This window comes from Alosa sapidissima, chromosome 11 (genome assembly GCF_018492685.1).
Source record: "Alosa sapidissima isolate fAloSap1 chromosome 11, fAloSap1.pri, whole genome shotgun sequence".
Lineage (NCBI taxonomy): Eukaryota > Metazoa > Chordata > Actinopteri > Clupeiformes > Clupeidae > Alosa > Alosa sapidissima.
This window is the reverse complement of record NC_055967.1, coordinates 17,575,880-17,597,676: the sequence shown is the minus strand read 5'-3', so window position 1 is coordinate 17,597,676 and position 21,797 is coordinate 17,575,880. Positions and strand designations below refer to the sequence as shown.

General features: G+C 44.1%; 1 protein-coding gene across 1 annotated transcript in view; it reads left to right on the top strand.

Annotated features, from left to right (window-relative positions):
- Positions 1–3,782: 3,782 nt before the first annotated feature.
- Positions 3,783–21,797, top strand: part of ccdc33 (coiled-coil domain containing 33) — a 76,296-nt gene continuing 58,281 nt past the window's right edge. Inside the window, exons 1-4 of the mRNA XM_042110241.1 lie at positions 3,783–3,851; positions 4,460–4,593; positions 8,882–8,991; positions 21,469–21,570. The gene's annotated coding sequence lies outside the window, so the exon portion shown is untranslated. The remainder of the gene's footprint in view (positions 3,852–4,459; positions 4,594–8,881; positions 8,992–21,468; positions 21,571–21,797) is intronic.

Below are 21,797 nucleotides of genomic sequence, written 5' to 3'. Positions count from 1 at the left end.
TGAGAGCCAATGCTACATGCAGTAATCACACATCAGCTTTAATATCACAGCTATGATCCTCGACCGTCGAGAGATTGTAAGCATTCTCAGTTCAACATTTTCTAGAACTTCACAGAGAGCTACTTTGTCTCCCAAAAAAGGCATTGGGTTGAGCAGAAAGCATGTAGTAGAGCGGGGTTAAATCAAATCAGGTGTGTGTTATCGGAGAACGACCCCGGGCACATTAGATTATGGAGTCTGATTTGAAATTGGGTCCAGACTAATGGCTTGGAGCAGCAGTTTGGCATGCAGTGCAGTATTAGGACAAAGCGCCACACACTTCTCTCTAATCTTTTGATCTAATGGCAGGCAGTGTACAGTAGGTCAGATTCCAGGCAGACATTTGATCGATAGTCATAAGTAATTCATAAAGAGCTCAGGGTTTGAGACCATGCAGCATCTCAGGACTCGGGAGCTTTGTTGGCAGGCCTGTGATGTTGGAAGCTCGGCAGCGATGTTATTTAAAGCAAAAATAATCCCATTGGACATGCATTGTGTGGTGCTACTCTAGTCATTTCACTTTGCCCAAAAACAGAACTCCAGCAGAACAGCAGCTAGAACAGTCAGTAGCAGTGAGACTGGTGAAAATATCACTGCTAATGATTGACAAGGGAGAGAGGCACAAACAATCCAAGTGGTTGTATATTGCTACATCATATGAGTACATAAAATCCTATGCCTCAGGACGAAGGTCAGTCATGGTCACTCATGCTATACTTAAAGTACATTGGTCCTGTTTGTGTCTTATTAAGTCAGCATACTGAAGAAGTGCCCTCTGTCCGACACCAATTACCGGCTCATCCAAGCTTTAAACCTAGCCAAATGACCGTGACCCATGTAAACGCTCATCAGCCTTGCTCAGATGGGCAGATTTCTTGTGTGGCCAGACTTTCCTGGCTTCTCAAACTACTAGAACTACCTGAAAGTTATCAGTCAACTTAAAAACGCATCAAACATTGTTGCACAGACTGCTACTATTGCCTTATGGCTTTTGAAGTAAATCAAACAGATGAATGGTCTCAAGCTGTGTGTGTGTGTGAGAGTCTGTGTGTGTGTGTGTCTGTGTGTGTGTGTGTGTGTGTCTGGAGCGCTCGTAGCGGAGGTCTCTGGGAGTGACTGCAGATTTAATGAGAGATTTCCCGTCACCGCTAGCCTCCCGGGGGCGCCGCTCCCACCGTGACGCTAATGCAGCTTGACTTGTAGGGCCTTGTTAAGAGAGGCCTCCGCGCCGTGCCGCGGCCAAGGGCTACTGTGGAGCAGGGATCTGAGGAACAGCAGCGCCAGAGCAGAGATGGGAGGCTCTGGGATCTTTAAAACTTAATACTCACAGCAGTTTGGCTGGATTCAAATCCACACTTTACTCTTGAAATGTACACAGCCAGGACTTCTAAAAGGGAAATTAAAGTTTAACACCAACAAGCCCTCCGCTCCTCTCTCTCTCTCTCTCTCTCTCTCTCTCTCTCTCTCTCTTGTTATTTCTCTGTCTTGTTATTTCTCTCTCTCATTCTGTCTCTCCCTTTCCTCTCACTTTATTTCTGTCTCACACTCTCAGACAGCAATGTGAAATGTATTAACTTTTTAGTTTATCACCACGCTATAATCCCTGATTACTTTTGTCCTTAAAATGTTTCACTCATGTAGCTCATTAAAACGAGGATTCCATTTCACATGCTGTTGTGTCCATCATCTCAGGCATTGGCAGATTTAGCATGTCTTGCTGTTTTGCCTAAAAACTACCCAAAAGGGCAGGATGGTCAGAAGTCTGAAGTTCTTGCTTGTCCTGCTGCGTCCAAGTAAAATGTGTGTGAGTAAGGGCTTCTGCACTCCCAGTTTAATGAATGGAGAGAGGCAGAGAGGGCGGAGGACTGTGCCTGCACCTTCAAACAACTAGAGCATGAACGCAGCGCTTCAGAGGGGAGATGGAGGAAAGACCGAATTGGCCGGCGACCAAGCGGAAGTCGGCCAATCAGAGGGCCAGTTATCGAGGTCACTGGTACCACTGGAGAAGTTTGTTGCTCTCGTGATAGACTGGCAGCCTAAAAACAGAAAGTTCTTCTACTTCTGATTTGTACTTCTCTTTGGGAGACGGGTGATAATGAAGGTTGTCCGTTTGTTAGAGAAGAGAGCTGCCAGGTCACCTCCGGTCATTAGCCTCCCAATGAAACTGAACAGATTCAGTGGGCGTTGTGTCCTTTCTGTCCACTCCGAACTTTCTCTAGAAGAGATCTTTGAGATAACAAGAGAAGTCAGTTTGTCTATTGTACTGTATTATGTTTTTGTATTGCCATTGAATATCCCTTGTGGGGAGTGGTCACCTCATTATGGATACATCAAGAGACGGACTAGCCGCTGTGTTTTGTTTACCTTGAAACAAGCTGCAGTTGTTTTTTGTCCTGTAATGGAAAGACAACATGAGGAGAGTTCATCTTTAGGGCTCCTCTTGTTTTTTTGTGTGTGTGTGTGTGTTATGAGAAGTGCATCGTAACTGTTTGATGTGTGGTATGAATGTAGTGTTTTTGATGTGAAAAGTTTGATGTGTGTGTGTGTGATGTGTGTTTTGTGAAGGCATACCTCCATCAAACTCGGAGGTTCAAAGGAAACAGAAGTAGAACAAGCAGCGTCTGATGTTAACACACATTCTCACACAACCTCTTTGTCTCTCATTCTCTCTCTCTCTCTCTCTTTCCCCCTGTATCCCTCCCTCTTTCTCTTTTATGTGTAGAGTTTGCAGCTCTCTGTCCATCTCAGTCCTCCTGCATTGCTCATGGAAATCCCGGCTGCCTCGTCTGCCTTGAGGCTGGAGGCTTCTTAATCTCAGCTGCCTCGTCTGCCTTGAGGCTGGAGGTTTCTTAATCCCAGCCTGCAAGCCGGTCCATATGACAGTAGCAGGGGAAGTAGTGGGGGCGGTGTATTGGGGGGGTATTTGTTTAAACTAGAAGAGGGGGTATTGGGGGGGGGTATTTGTTTGAACTAGGGCTGTCAATCGATTAAAAAAATTAATCTAATTAATTAAATACTCTGTGATTAATTAATCTAAATTAATCGCATATATATATTTTTTGCTGTGAAAGTATTTTAAATATTTAAATTCAAATGAGTAATTGAATAATCAGCATTAGTGACATTAAAGTTCAAAAACTCTTTTATTATTATTTTCACTGTTCAAATAATGGCCATAATAATCTATGATATGACCTAATATGCTGAGGAAATAAATTCAAAAGTGCTTCGGGAAGAAGTTTTTTTTGTTCACATACAAGGCATTTCAGGCCACAGATATAACCTAGGGTACACAATGAAAATAAATTAACACTCCCCTCAATGTCAACACTTGCAGACATTGCAAAGGACTTTATTTTCAACACTTTATTTTTGTCAACACCATCAGGCCGCTTTTTAAAAGTAAATGTTCCAATCAATGATCTAGGCAGCACGTTTTCTTCTCTCTCCTTCATTTTACAGTCTAATTTTTACTGACTAGAACGGCTCGGGGTCAAAGGTCATATGGAATCGATTAATCTGCACTCATTTTTTTAATCAGTTATTTTTTCTCAAATTAATTAATCGAAATGAATCAGTTATTTTGACAGCCCTAGTTTGAACTAGAAGATGGGGGTATTGGGGTGGGGAGTATTGGTTTGAACTGGAAGAGAAGGTGGGGCTGTTAGTGTTAGGGGCACACTGAGATTAAGGCCAGCTCCCCTCACGAGGTCTGTCAGGTGTGAGCAGAGGGGCACGTGGAATGTGTCTTGCTCTCTGCTCAGGCAAGGATTAGGGTCCCAGGAAGAATTAGGGTCTCCAGGAAGGAGAAAGTAAGCGTGTGTGTGTGTGGCTGTATGTTTGTGTGTGTGTTTTGGAGTGTATGTGCACGTTTCATTAGGTAGGTTAGCCAGGCTTTCACTGATTATTACAGCAGTGCAGTGCTGGAATACTGAATTGGCTGTTTCGTAAGAGAAAAGGTTTTGGCACTGGGTAAATGTCAGGACTTTGCAACCAGGTTTCCTTGAATCTTCTTACTATATTGCATTGTTTGTTTAAAGATTATGTTTCTTGCCTAATCTTGTAAGAGAACCTGTATGCAGTTTTTATCTTTTCATTTGCTATCAGCTAATTCCCAATTTAAGACATTCCAACCTTTCATCATGACTTTCTGTTTTGGCAAAGATTAACAACATTATGAAATGCTTTACAACCCAGATAAAAATGTGGTGGCAATATATTATGTGTGATGCAATAAAATCCATGTAGAATGCCTGCTTCTGCTTTGCCAAATATATCTGCAGCAGTGTGTGTGTGTGTGTGTGTGTGTGTGTGTGTGTGTGTGTGTGTGTGTGTGTGTGTGTGTGTGTGCGTGTGCGTGCGTGCGTGCGTGCGTGCGTGCGTGCGTGTGCGCGTGCATTTGCGTGCATTTTCTCTACAGGGCAACCGGATCGTCGGAGGCCTGTGGGCGTTGGAGCAGAGGGGTGACCGGCGGCACTCTGCAGCCCACTCACAGCCCCTCCTGGGAGGAGACGCTGGCAGTCGAGCTCCAGGATGAGCAGGCCCGTGGAGATGGTGAGCCACGCAGGGTCAGACCACTGGGGAACGCTTTTTAGGCCTCACGCTCAGTGCAGAGAGTTACGTAGGGTAATAGGGTCGCTCGCGATCTCCCTTCAATTTAAAAGACAGGAAACCATATTTGATCCTTATTACTGCGCTTCTTTGCATCATCAAATCTCTGCTTAGTGGCTGCACATGCAGACAGTGCTCACGGACTTTGCAAACTCTGTTGGCAGAGACGGAAGAAACACTACCACCTTCGGGAAGTGTTAAAGCCTTTCAAAGAAATGGTCAGGTACAGTCCAGGGTCAGTGTTTGGTAACGTAGTGCCGTGGCCACAGGTGGCACTGGTCCAGTAGTCAACGTGACTTATCGGGCACAAACAACTCTGAGAGCAAAACACGTCTGAAAACATTAGTTATGGGGCTTTGCGTGCCTGGTGTAACTGGACCCAAATTGACTCAAGCGAAAACCTCAGCAGGGAGCAACTGGAGGGCAGAGCCAGGTTAGAGCTTTCAATTCCATGGGAGGGAGTGTTGTCCTTGTTATGCTTCATTTCTGCACCATAGAAAAGACAGATGCTAGTGCAGAAAAAGCCCTTTTTTTTCATTTGAGCAACCTGTGCTATTCTGCATTATGCAGATCCAGTGTGTGTCTGTGTCTGTGTCTGTGTGTGTGCAGGGATGGGCACAAATGCATCAAAATGTATTTCAAAATAAAATACCAAATACCCACATTAAAAATGTATCAAAATAAGCTACAAAATACAGCAGCCAAAAAATGTATCAAAATAAAATACTGTATTTTTGTATTTTCAAAATACTACAAAATACATCTTTCTAAAAGCCTTTTTCGTCTATCCCTTCGCTTGTACACTACCTGGAAAAACATCTGAAAGCAAGAGACTCCTTCCATAATCAGTCAACAGATTAGATATGCTGACCCCTCATGTTAGACATCCCAATATAAACCTCTGCCAGGGTCCGCGTTCAGTTCACATTAATACCATCCAATCAGTTAAGCCCATTAGAAGCCAATTATTATGACATTATCAATCATTTCTTATTTAAAATGTGCAATATTGGAAATGTCCTTGTTTGAGGTATCTTGTCAAGTTACCATATCACTGAAATATTCCACAGGTCAGAGAACATAGACAAATTTAAAGTCTTGAAAAAAACTGTAAAACATAAAAAAGAAAGGAAAATAGCAAACTCAAAGTCCTTTGAGAAGTCCTTGTGCTGTCCTTGTGTGAGCAAAGGAGTGTGTGTAACCTTAGCTAGTCCTGTCTCCTCAGTTGATGCCTTTAAGCAGAGGGGCTTGACCATGCGAGGGTCAGAGATTTTGTGCTTTATAGATAGTTAGATAGATGTCATCACAGTGTTTCACAGAAAGTATTTTACAGTATTTTGAAAATACAAAAATACACCACACTGAAGTATTTTGATACAAAATATGAAGGCATTTTCATCATCTCATAAATAAAATACAAATTACAAAATAGTATTTTGTATTTTAAATACATATTTTAAATACATGTATTAGAAATACTGGCCATCCCTGTGTGTGTGTGTGCGTGCATGTATGTGTGGGTGGGTTTGTGTCTGTGTGTGTGTGTGTGTGCGCGTGCATGTGTGTGGTTTGTGCTGTAGCAGAGAAAGTAATCACCAGTGAGAGCCGTCCTGCTGAGCCTGTGACGGTCAGTGATGTGGGGAGGAGATTTTCAAACAGCAGCACTGTGGATCTCTCTCTGAATCCCATCACCACTCAGTATTCCGCTCAGTGTTCTCTTTGGGCGGGAAGGGAACGCATTGCATGGTCAAGATGTTGGAATTTAAAGTTTATATAAGGCTGTTCTAGTTCACCCCCTTTTCTCACATCTAAAATCCCCTCACAAGGACAAAATGCCCTTTCTCATCCATATGCATACAGCGTGTGTGTGTGTGTGTGTGTGTGTGTGTGTGTGTGTGTGTGTGTCTGCCTTTGACAGTGGGGAAAAGAACATCAAATCAAGGAGGAGAAATAAATCTGCTGTATCTGGTCTTGTGAGCATCTGTTGCACATGACTGCCCCTAACAGCTCAATACGCTCTTCTGTCTCTATCACTCTCTCTGTCTCGCTCTCACAGTTCTGTTTCTCTTAGTTATATCTCTCACTATCTCTGTCATCCTTTCTCTCTCTCTCTCTCTCTCTCTCTCTTTCCTTCCATTTGTCTTATACTCTCTCTCTCTCTCTTCCTCTCTCTTCCTCCTGTGTGCTCATCCTGTCTCTTTCTCTCTCTCTCTCTCTCTCTCTCTCTCTCTCTCTCTCCTTTGCAGCAGAGAACAGAGAGGGATTGAGGAACAAATCTGTGTGTGTGTGTGAGAGAGAGTGTGTGCGTGTGTGTGTGTGTGTGTGTGTGTGTGTGTGTGTGTGTGTGTGATTGCTTGGCCTTGATCTGACGGCGAAGTGAAAGGGCTCTCTGTCGATGATAATTGCTGAGCGTGGGTCTGATTATTCCAGCCGCACGCTCTCCGCCCGTTAAGTGACAGAATAATTACGCCGAGGACTTAATGACTCTCGCACACAGTGGAGGAGAGGAGGGAGCGGTTGCCACGGACGCGTCGGGAATACTGATGCCATCGACCAGGAACAGAGGGAGCGTTGTCGTCGTGGCGACTCCAATATTCGTTGTGTCGCAGCGGCCTCCCATTTTTTTGCGCAGCTTTTCCATTTTTCTCCTCCTCCGCCTCTCTGGCACTGCGGAGGCATGTGATTGGACGCAGGTGGACGCAAGGGGCCGGCGTGAAGTTGTTTGCGGGCGCATAAAAATAGCTGTAGCCGAGGCGGGTGGAAATAGGCAGCCGATCGGCAACACCACGCTGACGAAGAGACAAAGAGGCGTCCGTGTTGGAAACTGAGTGACGAGCAAGAGAATTGGAAGGCCAAGATGCTTTCAGAGCCAAAGACCTGTCTGGGAGAGCCGAGGCTGGTTCAAGCCAAGTCTGTTGGCCCTGTTTGAGTGTGGGTAGAAGGGGGGGGGTGTCTATCACCCTGGGGTGCTCTACTCAGGAGAGATTTACAGGGGATGGCACTAAGGATTTCCCCTCTACCTACACACGCACACTCACACACACTCAGAAATGCCTCAACAAGTCCTTGGTCCTTTTCCCAGTAGAGAATTATAGTGACTGGCACGGAGGCTTCCTCTCCGAATACACACACACACACACACTGAGGTGTTGGCTGCTGCTGCTGTTGCCATGCCAGGGGAGTGTTACCCTGTGCTTGTGCCTTGGGCTGGGCTGCTCTTGGTGATCTCTTTTAGGGGTCAGGCTTGGTGATCTCTTTTAGGGGTCAGGCTTGGTGATCTCTTTTAGGGGTCGGTCTTGGTGATCTCTTTTAGGGGTCAGTCTTGGTGATCTCTTTTAAGGGTCAGTCTTGGCGATCTCTTTTAGGGGTCAGTCTGTCTGACACTGCCCGCTCATCCTCCTGCTATCAGAAGATCCCTGGAGGAAAACGGTGGAGTTTGTCCTCAGTTCACAGCTCCAGACAGCAGAAACACCTCTGAGAGGCGCTCAAGAGTGGAGAGGGGGAGAGTGGGAGTGTTAAAGGGAGAGAGAGAGAGAGGGAGAGCTAGAGAAAGAGAAAATGAGAGAATGGAGTGATGAAGGAAAGAGAGAGAGAGAGAGAGAGAGAGAGAGAGAGAGAGAATTGAAGTGAAGTGTGTTGCACTGCTAGGGGAACTGCTCCCTCAACTGACACTCTCCCAGTTTTTCACCACTCGTACTCTCTTTTCTCATCAAAACATACTGCTAAGTTTAGCATCCGACATCTGGAGGATGGCACTTTGCCATGTTGGCGTCAAGAAACCTGAAGACAAGTCTGTATCTGTGTAATGGAGCCACAGTGTCTCTATTATTGGAACTTTCGTTTGTAAACAGGAAATATTCATATCTGCCAGCAACTAAAGTAGCCAGGCAGCTACCGAAAAAAACCCGATTGTTTTTGTTTTTTTTGTACCGACAGTACTCGTGACCTCGAGAAACAGAGATCTATGTGGAAAAAGTGCTGGATTTCTCCTGTAATGGGTTCACTTGTCCCATGATAGAATGCATTTGTATATACTGGTAAATTTAGAAAGTGTCTCTGACTAATATGTATGTAGAACTCTGCTGTAGAACTCTAAAGAAGAACTTTTATGTAGAACTCTTGTGTAGGACTCTGATGTAGAACTCTGATATAGAACTCTGATATAAAACTCTGATGGAGAACTCTGATGGAAATTCTGACATTCTGTCCTCTGTGATTGGTGTGTCTGCAGTGCTGGTGCTGAAGGTTGCAGACAGCGGGAGCAGGGAGCTGCTGGCATACTACCGGCTTCCTGTGGCTCACCTCCGGCCTTTCCAGCACTACCACCTGGAGCTGGTACAGGTACGCTTCCCTCCATCACACATCACTGTCACCTGGAACTGATTCAGGTACAATTCCCTCCAGCACACATCACTGTCACCTGGAACTGGTTCAGGTACAATTCCCTCCAGCATGTGTCACTGTCACAGCACTGCGTTAGCTAGCCACCTGGAGCTAGCACAGGTAAGCTTCTCTCCAACACATATCACTGTCAGCTAGCCACCTGGAGCTAGCACAGGTAAGCTTCTCTCCAACACATATCACTGTCAGCTAGCCTCCTGGAGCTAGCACAGGTAAGCTTCTCTCCAACACATATCACTGTCAGCTAGCCACCTGGACTCAGAGCTGTTCACTTCTCCACCCGCAAGCATCAATGTTACAGTCAGTCCTGCATTGGTTTTCCATGCCCCATCAGACTCCCACCATATCTGTTACTGGTGTTGTGAGAGATCTGTGTGTCAGTTTTTTCCTTTTATTTCTAATGTGTCATTATTGGCTTGCTAGCCACCTTGTCATGCCCTCTCATAGCCATAATGGCGATGGCTATTGACTCAGTCAGTTGCCTCTTCCCCATACTCTTAGCCATCCAACCCTATTGGCTAGAGAGCCTTCCGTATCATCTTCTCTCTGTTGGAGCCTTCTGTTTGCACAGCCAGGCATATCCACCATCAGCCCCACACACACACACACACAAACACACACACACACACACACACACACACACACACACACACACACACACCCCACCTCACTCGTGACTTCCTTTCTTAGGTCTTACCAGCTGACGCCTTAAGACCTTGACAATTCCATCTGCAGTTCTGATTGGTCAAAACAAGTCACATGATGCTTTCTCAAAGGCATCCTCCCAGCCAATTAACAACACCCATCCACCCCCACCCTAGTCCTGCAGGTACAGCAGGCAGCTTTCTTCCTCCTGTTGGACCCTGGCCTCCTCCCCTCCTCTTCTCCTCCCCCCTTTTTCCTCCTCCTCCTCTTCTTCTCCCCCCCTTCTTTCCCTTCTCCTGTTTCTGTCCTTGACCCCAGTGGGAGATAATCCTTACCCTCCTTGACCACACACACACACAGACACACACACACACACACACACACACACACACACTCAGACAGGCACGTCGGCGGCATGGGGGATAGGAGATACTGTATGACACCCTCAGTTTTGAAAAGACTGCAATCGTCCCTCTCACTTTTGATAACGGGAAAAAAAGCCTTACAAGCTAAATAATAGCCTATAAGCAGCTAAATAAAACATCACTAAAACAACACTACCACAGCCATCTACACTGCACAATCTCACTCTCACTCTTACTGCACAATCTCACTCTCACTGTGCTAGTAACAGTTGGATATCTGAAATGTTTGATCAGATTGTCTACTAACAACCACTATAGACTAAACCAGGCTACTTCTGTAGACTGTCTCCTGCTCATCCCGACATTAGCTATTCTCCTATTAAATAGCTATTTAACAGTGTTGTAATGTAACGGAGTACAAATACTTCACTTCACTATTTCACGTATCTGTACTTTACTTCGCTATTTAAATTTATGTCAACTTTCACTTTTACTCCACTACATTTCCTAGATAAAATGTATACTTTTACTCCGTTATATTTCCACTAAGCATCTTCGTTACTCGTTACTAAAACATAAAATTAGAAGAAATGTGTGTGACTGCAATAAGGGAGGTTTGGCGAATCACTGCTCCTATCAGGGCCGTAGTCACCATAGACATTGAGGGGGACGTGTCCCCCCCCATATTCAAATATGACCAAAATGTCCCCCCCCCAATATATGGACATAGAAAAATTAATAAAGAAAAAAAACTCTGGAAACAGGAAACCAACAACCACCACCCTCTGAAATGTAATCAAACATAAATAACCTTGCATAAATAAGCCCCGCTTTAACCCTCTCTGACCCTACTGCGGTGAGGTAGGGCTGGCAACACAATTCTCACAAAACTTGTTGGAAAGGTGTAGCACAGGCTAAGGAAATCCCATACATTTTTGGAGCCGATCAGACTCAAAGGGAACATTTTCCATATTGTAACCTATTCTTGCAATGATAGCGAAAGTGAAAAGTTTTATTTTAAATGATGAATTTGTGCAAGCCTGTGTCATTCATTTCTTTCACATGTCTTACAACATAAATAATGCATTCATATGCTAGTACTAATGCCAGGAATTACCCTGTTTATAGGCCTCTTAGAAATGGTTGTTGCATCTTGCATATTATTTAGATGCGCACTCGATCGCGCATCCATGCAGGCAAAACGTAGGAATCAAATGTGGCGACGGCACACAAGTTGGAAAAAACGTCGTAACAACTTGTTTGTGATTTTTAATAATATTTTTTGCATGGCCCTCAGACCCCACCACAGATTTGGTCCCCCCCAAAGTTGACATAATGACTACGGCCTTGGCCTAAATTGCATTACGCACGCTCCACACGCTGCGCGCTCTATTTCAGCGCTTGTTTGTTGCTAAAGGAGGAGGATGCACAACTGAAACTGCCATGGAAGCACGAGGACCTACTGTAGGACCTCCCATTATCATAGACGACCACCCCGACGATAGTGGTAAACTCGGTGAACAGGGTAGTGGTGAAGAGAACGTCATACACCCGTGGCCGTATTTGCAAGAAATGTTTCTGTACATTGGCAGCTTTCTGTGAAGCTGAACACTCCGCTAACTGCCTCAGCGGCCTGTGAAAGCCTATTTAGCATCGCGACTTGTCTTCAGTCCAAGAAGAGCAAGGCTGAATCAGGCCCGGGGTGGGTAATCGGGAGAATTCCCGGTGGGCCGCTTCACTTTTGGGCCGGTCGAGGAAAAAAATATTGACATTTGTCACGTTAGTCTATCTTTTCTTAAAGTAGGACACGTTCCGCATTCTGTGCATGACACAAATGCAATGCTTCTGCATGGGTTGTAGCCTACGTGAGGGAGTTCTCCCTTCCCAAAAAGAGTTGGTTGGGTCCATATAGCCCATCTTTTCCAAAAAGTTTTCTCAGGTACGGATAGCCAAGCCGGCCCTACAGTAGACACAAACGTCAGGAAGGATGGATGGTAGAAAGAGGCCAGGAGAGACTGAGCAGCAGATCAACCAGTCGACCACTGAAAATGATGAGCCCGAAATTAGTGATGAGGAGGCCATGACTACAGGGACAAGTAGAGAGGATAAATTAAAGTTATGTAATGTAAGAAAGAGCAATTACCCTACATGATAAACCTATATGCCTTGTTTGCTCAGAATAGGGTGTAGTAAAGGAGTAGGCTGAATCACCAAACAACAATATAGCCTACCCATGCAAAAAACATGTAGCCTAAACATTAGTTCAATATGCCTCTTTGTGGAAGCGTGGGATAGGCTACATTTCAAAGGCTTTCTTTCTTTCTTTCTGTTTTTGTTAACTTGTGGAATAGTGGAATATTTTTTGTTAACTTCTTTGTTGAAGTGAATTATTATATAACCTTTACACATTTGTTGAACCGTGGTACTAATAAACACTACAGGATAGTAAGAGCTGAAATGTTGCTTCATTTATCCAATTTCCACCACTATGGAAAACGTGGGCCGGTCTTGGGCCTGAAACTCCCGGGCACTGAATTCTGGCAACTTTGAAAACCAGCTTCTTTTGAAGATGAACACCTTTTCAGTTTTAACTAATGACTGGCATATTAGTAGCTGGACATAGGTGTGTGTGTGTGAGAGAGTGAGATGGTGACCTGGGGAGTAAGCCCTAGAAATGCTCATACCACATGACCAAAATGTTCTCCCTACCAACAAGTCTTTTTTTTTTTAAAGAAAGAAATATTTTTCATTTTTACCTGAAGTTCATACAAAAGTGAAATTTCTGTTTCTGTTTTTTTCTTTCATAGAAGATATGGGAACCCTGAATATGCTTTATGCTTTACTATAAGAAAGCCAAAATAAAGTTCACAATAAAAGTTCAAAATAAAACCGCTTGTTTTTTACTTTTTACTTTTACTTCAAATACTTAAGTACATTAAATATCAGAAAATTACTTTTGATACTTAAGTACAGTATATATCAGATACTTTAAGACTTTTACTTAAGTAATATTCTAAAAGGTAACTTTCACTTCTACCAAAGTCTTTTTCTAGTATGATACTTGTACTTTTACTCAAGTATTGCTTTCTAGTACTTTATACAACACTGTTATTTAATATCCAACTCAGCTAGCCTACTGCTTATCAACTCGATACAAGCCTATTTTTTAAATGGGAAATGATTTTGCCTAAATCAAAGAGATAGTTTTGCATTTGCCTGAAGGGATGTAGCCTAGATGTTATGTTTGTTTCAATATTTGACATATTAAATATGTTTTTATATATTCTAATTAATTCAATGCATTTAGATATTGTTGAAATGTTGGTTCATACTAATATTGAAGGGCAAAATAAATTGCAAATCATTGTTATTGTTATTATTGTCTGTTAATTTCTCTGACCTTTTACAGTGTGTTCTGGTAACTTGTAAAGCCATTCCAAGTGTTCCCTTGTATTCCCTAACATTACATCAATAACAAACATAGTGGAGAGTGCATGTTGATTTGGTCATTTGATTGACAGCTTTATACCAGACAGTGATCATGTGCGTTTGGATCATAAGAATATGATGATCTGTCTAAACTCTTGTTCATTCATAGCTGCATAAAATATCAATCCAATGTAGCTTTTAGAGTATTCAACCATTGGCCCAAGCAGTGTGAAATAACTCAAAAACAATAAGGGCTCTATCGTGCGTCCCAGCGCAATTGACTTTGTATACTCGCGCTTTTGTCTTTCCTATTTTGCAGTCAGCGCATATTGGAATTTTCCCTCCACAGGTACGTGCCTGTAAATTAGGGAATTCGATTGCGCCCACCGGGGCGGTTCAGCGAAAAGACGGGGCGTGTTCCGGCGCAAACGTTCACTGTTGATATTTTGCAGTTTCAGAAAACAATTCCGCTAGACCAGGAACTCCCTGGTCTAAAGTCTGTGGCGCAAATGCAGATGCTATTTTGAGGGCCTGCGTGAATGAATGTGTTGCACACCAATCTACAGACACCCCCGTGATAATATTTGTCCATTTCCCGGTTTTGTTCGTGCATTGGTGACCTAAAAAATTAGTAGCCTACAACATCTACATGCAATATATTTACAACAACAACTCCTAATTATGACCTATTAATTTGGACAACTTTATACAGCCCTATAAAGGCCAAAGTTACCTTTAGTTTTGTTCCAATTTACCGTTATGTATGGCTTTAAACATCGCGTGCGCTTTAACATCAGCCTAAGCATTATTCCAGCTGCGCTAAGGTTTTAAGCACCAGAATTTTGCCTACCTTGTTGTAGCCCATCTGAAATAACTCCAAGCTTTATGTTCCCTCCATCCTTTCGTTATTTTCAAAAAACGTTTTATATCCATGATGGCCTTAAAGTCTTGAGTTAGTGAATTAGCTTAAATCAGCTTTTATGAGCTGTTAACCAGCAAATAGTACAAGAAAGCAGCAAGTATGGCTACAATTTCTGTAGTTGCTGCACCCATTCATTCTCTCTCCTGCTCAAACGAATGTTGTGCGTGCATGAAGTTGATGATAAAGTGTTTACAAACTCTACTTAACAGAAAATATTGTAAATAGCCTACTGTCATGCAGTTAATGGGATATACTGTGCAGAGTTGAAAGTTAGGTCAACTTGGAAACTGTTTCTCACAGGCCGCCTGTGCTGCGCAACGCACACTTTGCTCCACTCATCTATACAACATAGTTCCCATTTCGGTAAACCATACATAATTTCAAAGAAAAATATTACCACTCGAGGGAAATCAGTGTGGTGTCCATTAAGATGTGAAATCTAGCGTACACATTTTCACGAATCACGGATGTGTTGATGACATAAATTAGGAAATATTAGATGACTTAAGGAGACGTGATGTTGAATTGCATGCCGATGCCATTTAACCCAAATGCCCCAGAGGCAGCACGGGAGAGAAGAGATTAACTGACAGAAGATATGCATTGTCTATAGAGAGGTAATGTTAGATTACATTGTACATAGCAAAAATATCACCATGCATTCATAATCTCGTGATTCAGTGAGAGTGATCCCAAAACATCGGAAAGTATGTCTTTGTGACAATTCTGTATTACATTTTGTCAAGAGGAAAAATCAATAGCTGACAGTTCCTAACTGAACAGTAAAATTATAGCACTGTGAACGCTCCTGGCTGCTCCTGGCAAATACGCCACCATAATAGCAATCAGCTATGGAACAAGCGTGCCTGTTGTTAAAGGGAATGTGAGATGACGCCCTGATTGGTTTATTGCACGTTACGCCCAAACCACACCCATGATTAATGTAGCTACTTCAGACCACCCCATTTTAGATTTGCGCCTGGCGCAACAGTCAAATATCCCACCGGTAAAATAGCATCAGCGCCCAAGATCCGCCCACAAAGTGACTTGCGTTTTGCGCAAAGACACTTCCGTTTCAGACCGTTAAAATATAGCCCTAAAAGTACCACTGCATAAGCGTAAAAGCGGAGACCTCCCACATAGCAAGAAGCTGGTCTGAGGGCAGATCTGGCATTCTGCCCATCCTCCAGTTTTGACCAAAACATATTTTGAAAACAATAAATCTTATTATCTTAATATTCTAGCAAGTTCAAAGCTCCCACCCATTTTTACTGACAAAATTTAAAAACCTTGAATGAAATTTCTATGACTTTTCATGGCCTATAAGTAAGAAAGTACAAATTCTATGTACAAATTCATGCAAATTCAACACATGGGGTCTAATAATAATCTAATGTCTATTAAGACAGATCTTCTTACTTTCGTGTGCCATCCTATGCTATTGAGGGTTGAACAAATAACAACCGTTACTATCATATGAGCATAAGCCTGTCCATTGGTATAGAAAATAAGTTCAGATATTGTGGTCAAAGTAGCAAATGCTTATGCCTTTGTGTGCCTTTGTGTGGCTATATTGCCATGGTTACATGTGATCATGTGATCAGAGCAGCCTAAAGAGAGAGGGGGGAGGGGCATGATGATGCCAGTTGGGCAAGTATAGACGTGACAGGGGGTGAGTAAAGGGGCAAAAACTGACTCAAATAGCTTAGTCTAGCGTGCAGTTGGTTTGGTTTGAGTATTGATTGCATGATCACATGAGTCAGATGACAGGCAAATGATGTGCCCTTAGAATGTATTCTAGTTAACATAAGGTTGTAGTAGCTAGCAGTTAAGCACTAGCCTACCTTAGTTCAACTTAGTAAGAGCACTGATGAAATGCTACAGGAGAGGAAGGGCGGAGAAAGAAGACAGGGCGTATTTCTCTGCACATCTGCTTTTTGCAATTGGTATTTTGTAATTCCATGGTATTTTACAACTTTCACATACAGTAAGTGATGGCTCAAGAGTGGATTATTGTGCACGTCAAGCCAGTGTTTTCCTGGCAATCTTCTGTAATCAAGTTTCCTGGCAATCCTCTGTAACCAAGTTTCTTCACTTAACTGAGATCATCGCACTCCCTCTCTCAGTCACATATTTAAAGGTGCAGTGAGAAACTTTGCAGGAAGTTGCGTTTCTTTGTGTTTAGGTTTATATTTAAATTTATTAGCATTATATTATAACCATGAACCAAATGAAACACACCAGAGAGGTAGGCTAGCTCACTCCTACCTTCAGTATTCCCAAGGTTTGGTTTTTTTTTGGGGGGACACGCTGCCCCCACATTATTTGTTTCCAGTTTTCTGGGCTGCCTAGAGAGACCATTTTTTTTTTTTTACAGTGTACTCACGGAATGGGCAGCTAGCGGTCGCGAGGAGATGATTGCTGAATGTGACAAAAAATGTTATGGGCTTGAAATTATGTAAAATTAATCAATTATGATTACGGCTTTCTCTGTTTTTTCCCGCACTTTTCCATTTTCATGAAGAAAGTTATTGAATGACATATATGCCGTCTCCTACCTACGTCCCTGGTATGAAAAATGTCATCACTTTTCCAAAACTTTCAATGAATTTACTGAAATCCCAGATTTTTCCAGGCCTGGAAAATTGGGATTTTACAATTACATGACTTTTCCAGGTTTTCCATGACCGTGGGAACCCGGCAAGTGTAAAACATTATGATGGTCGACACAGTGGGTCAGAAGTGATCTGGAAGCCTGATTTCACTAGGCCTATCTGGGTTTTTGCTCGAAATTTGGTCCCCCTCACTGAAAATATCTTCCCCCTGCTCTCAGAACACACGCACACACACACACACACACATACACACACAAAAACACAAAAACACACCACATACTGTATACACACACTGCACACATTACACTTACACGCAATACTAATGAAAACCACAAACCTACATACTTCCCTTGTACACTCCTGCACCACACACACACACACACACACACACACACACACAAACACACCACACATCATTCAAACCTCTTCTGGTACGTTCGTAGCAGAAAAGGCTAGCCATACAGTGTGTGTGTGTGTGTGTGTGTGTGTGTGTGATGCCAGTAGAGACAGGGGAGTTGAGGGGCACCTGAGTCTGTTGGTATTGAGCCGGGGTGATCGCCTTGGGCAGAATCCATCAAAGGACACTGAGCAGAGCATGAAAAAGACCATAAATAATCCATGCTAAGCTACGCTACGGCACGCTACACTTCCCCCTGCAATATGCCAGCAGTCTGGTGTGAAAGCTGGTTTAATACCTAATATAATATAATTGTTTAGTAAGCTTTTTGCTTCAGTGAAGGCTTTTGATCTGAAGCTAATAAAATGAAGGGAGACTCCCTGGTTTATGAGGTGATGTCTCTATTCTCAGGTAGAATATACAGCAGAAGTAGAACAGTACGTAGAACAGCTTAAGTCAACATTTTGTGATGTTTTGTTGTTGTTGGCAACAATTGAGGTAAGTAAAAAACACACGGCTATGTCTGATGTTCCTGTGTGTGTGTGTGTGTATCTTTCATCTCTTCTATAAAGCTCAAAGAGCGATTCCACTGAGAGGATGGGGGAGGAGGGCATCCTTTCCACTCACTCCTCACCCAGTATTTGCACCCAACATTTACTCTACCCTTCATTTCCACGAATAAACACACACACACACACACACACACACACACCTACACACCTACACACACCTCCAGCATCTGTGCTTTACTGTCTACATCGTTCTGGCATGGATATGACAGCCCAGTATCAGATGGGTGGCAGGTCCTCTCCAGTGCCCTGTGCTGTTTACACATGATGGATTCAGCGGAGATCCTCCCTCCCTCTCCCTCTGCTCCCTCCTGCTGATGTGGATTCAGGAGGTGTGTTCTGCTGTGTGTTCTACTGTGTGTTCTGCTGTGTGTGTGTTCCGCTGTGTGTTCTGCTGTGTGTGTGTGTTCTTCTGTGTGCTCTGCTGTGTGTTCTGCTGTGTGCTCTGCTGTGTGTTGTGCTGTGTGTGTGCTCTGCTGTGTGTTCTGCTGTGTGCTCTGCTGTGTGTTCTGCTGTGTGTGTGTTCTGCTGTGTGTTCTGCTGTGTGTTCTGCTGTGTGTGTGCTCTGCTGTGTGTTCTGCTGTGTGTGTGTTCTGCTGTGTGTTCTGCTGTGTGTGTGTTCTGCTGTGTCTGCAGGGGTCTCAGCTCCTCAGTCATCTGCGCAGCATCAGTACCAGGGGAGGGAGATCAGTGGCAGCACTGCTAATGAGAGCAGCTGGGCGCCCTGCGGACCGAGTGGGTCTGGAGGCCCTGGGCAGCGTCTACCGAAGACGGAAGGAAGAGGAGAAGAGATGAAGGAAGAGATAGGGACTGGGAGCATTGTTTGCTTCTCCTGGGGAAGAGGGGGAGGGAAGAGGAGAGGAGAGGAGAGGGGGTTGTTTACTTTATCCTGAGGAAGAAGAGCATACAGATTGTTTATATTTTGCAGAAACGGACAGGAGGAGAGGAGAGGAGGAGGAGAGGAGAGGTGAGGTGATGTGCATGATTCTACAGAGGAGGAGGAGAGGAGAGGTGCCCACAAGAAGGAGAGCAGTAAAGGGGGAGCAGGCTGAGGAGTGGAGATGGATAGTACAGGAGAAGAGGAGGGAGGAGGAGAAAGTAGAGGATCAGAGATGTGACAGGAGGAGGAGGAGAGGAGAGGAGGGAAAAGGAAAGGAATTGAGGAAGATGCAAGTAGAAGAGGAGGGGAAAGGAAGATTAAAAGAACATAGAGGAGAGGGGAAGAGATGAGAAAAGGAGGGAGGAGCGGAGGAGGGAGGAGAGTAGGAGGGAGGAGAGGAGCGAGGAGGAGGGAGGAAGAGAGCAGCAGGGCAGAGATCTTACCAGAAGAGAGTAGAGGGGTTTGATGAGCTGATGGGTTTGGCTGGAGGACATTTGATTGGAGGTAGGGTTTGAGCTGATATAAAAAAGCTCTGGGTGTGGGGGTGTTGGAGGAGAGGATAGTGTGTGTGTGTGAGAGAGAGAGTGAGAGAGAGAGAGAGAGAGAGGAAGAGAGAGAGAGAGTTTGTGTGTGTGTGTGTGGGAGAGAGAGTGGGAGAAAGAAGAGTGTGTCATTTGTGATCAGATCAGTATGATTGTGTGTGTGTGTACTGTAAGAGAGAGAGAGCGAGAGAGAGAGAGAAAGAGAGAGAGAGAGAGAGAGAGAGAGAGAATGCAACTGTCTGTTGGTTGGGTGTTGGGGAATGGAATGGGGAGATTGTGTTGTGAGTGTGTGGTATGGGGGATTAAATACTGAATTATTGTTCTGTGTCTGAGTTTTTGTTTGAAATGGTAAAGAGAGATGGGTTGAGGTCTGTGTATGATTGTGGCTGTGTGTTTAGTACATTTTGTATTAAAAGTGGAAAATAGAACTGTGTGTGTGTGTGTGTGTGTGTGTGTGTGTGTTTTGCCCGTAGCTGTCTATGTCTAGTCCAAGTCCACTGGGAAAGTTTACACACGATCGGCCTCTCCTCCTCCATTCTCCTTCTCTGTCCCCCCTTCTCTCTCCTCCTCCCCCATTCTCCTTCTCTGTCCCCCCTTCTCTCACCCCCCTCTCTCATTCTCCTTCTCTGTCCCCCCTTCTCTCTCCCCCTCTCTCATTCCCACTCCTCCTCTTTTCTGCCCACATCAGTTTAGTAGACTGAAACGCATCAATTATTCATTGCTAACTCACTGTCCTCTGCACTTCAGGCAATCCAGCCATATTGAGTGAGTGTGAGTGTGAGTGTGCGTGTGTGTGTGTGTGTCTTGTGTCTGTTTTCTTTTTTAATTCCGTGGAGGAGCGCTGGATAGCTGTTTCTCGGTGCTGTTGCCTTCTTCACTGCTCACCTTTTATTTGAGTCGCCATCCTGAGTAGAGCAGGCGTGACCATTAAACATTAACATGCCATAAAATAAAACACAGTGCATCCTGAGATGGTCAACTCAATAACCAAACACACATTAACCACACACACACACACACACACTAACCTAACACACACACACACACACACACTAACACACACACACACACACACACACACAGATGCACAGACACATATCCACAAGAATTACACAGATAAACACGCTTTCACGCACATATGTGCATGCAAAAATAAATTAATAAATAATAATAATTTTAAAAAAATACAAAATCCGCACACAAACACACACACCTCTGCTCATCCTCTGTTTTGATAAGCAGGCCCAGCACTGAGGGGTCTCTCTTGGCTCTGCAGGCCTGTTGTGTTTTATGGGCTCCATAAACATTGATCGTCTGGGCGCAGTTGTAATGGAGGAGCCTCCAGAGGCCAGCACAGCTGTAATCACGACTCTCACTTGGCCCCGTTGGACCCCTCACACACACACACACAGACAGACACAGTCACACAAATACGTGCATTGGGGGATGAATGGCCATGATTAAAGCAATGATTTAAAGCACTCTGTATAAGTATATAAGTATATATACTCTTTTGATCCCGTGAGGGAAATTTGGTCTCTGCATTTATCCCAATCCGTGAATTAGTGAAACACACTTAGCACACAGTGAACACACAGTGAGGTGAAGCACACACTAATCCCGGCGCAGTGAGCTACCTGCTACAGCGGCGCTCGGGGAGCAGTGAGGGGTTAGGTGCCTTGCTCAAGGGCACTTCAGCCGTGCCTACTGGTCAGGGTTCGAACCGGCAACCCACTGGTTGCAAGTCCGAAGTGCTAACCAGTAGGCCATGGCTATATAATGTAGACATTATATTTGCTTAAATGATCCTATTGCAGTCACCTTGCTTTTTGTGATCAGGTGCACACAGACATAGTCACACAGTAAGATATGAGAATAAGACTCTGATGTTGTTTATAAGGAAACAGATTCTGTGTTTATCATCTAGCTTTTCATATGGCCTGTGTTGAACCACTGTCTCTGTTTTCATATGGCCTGTGTTGAACCACTGTCTCTGCTTTCATATGGCCTGTGTTGACCCACTGCTCTCTGTTTGGGCGTGTCTCCTCCACAGGCTCACCCAGTGGTCCCATCAGGAGTGCGTCTGTACGTCAGCGTGGTGCTTAAGAGCAGCATCCTCCCCAGGCAGCCATGTTTCTCCTTCACAGCCTTCGAGGTAGCACACACAATCAGACACCACACATACACTCACACAGAGGTCTGGTGATGGACACCAGCCACACACACACACACACACACACACACACACACACACACACACAAAAACACACACATACACATACACATCATCAGTCCACACACACACACACCACACAGACAGAGGTTTGACTATAAATGGCAGATGCACACCAAGCACACACACTGAGATCCAGCACTGTATCC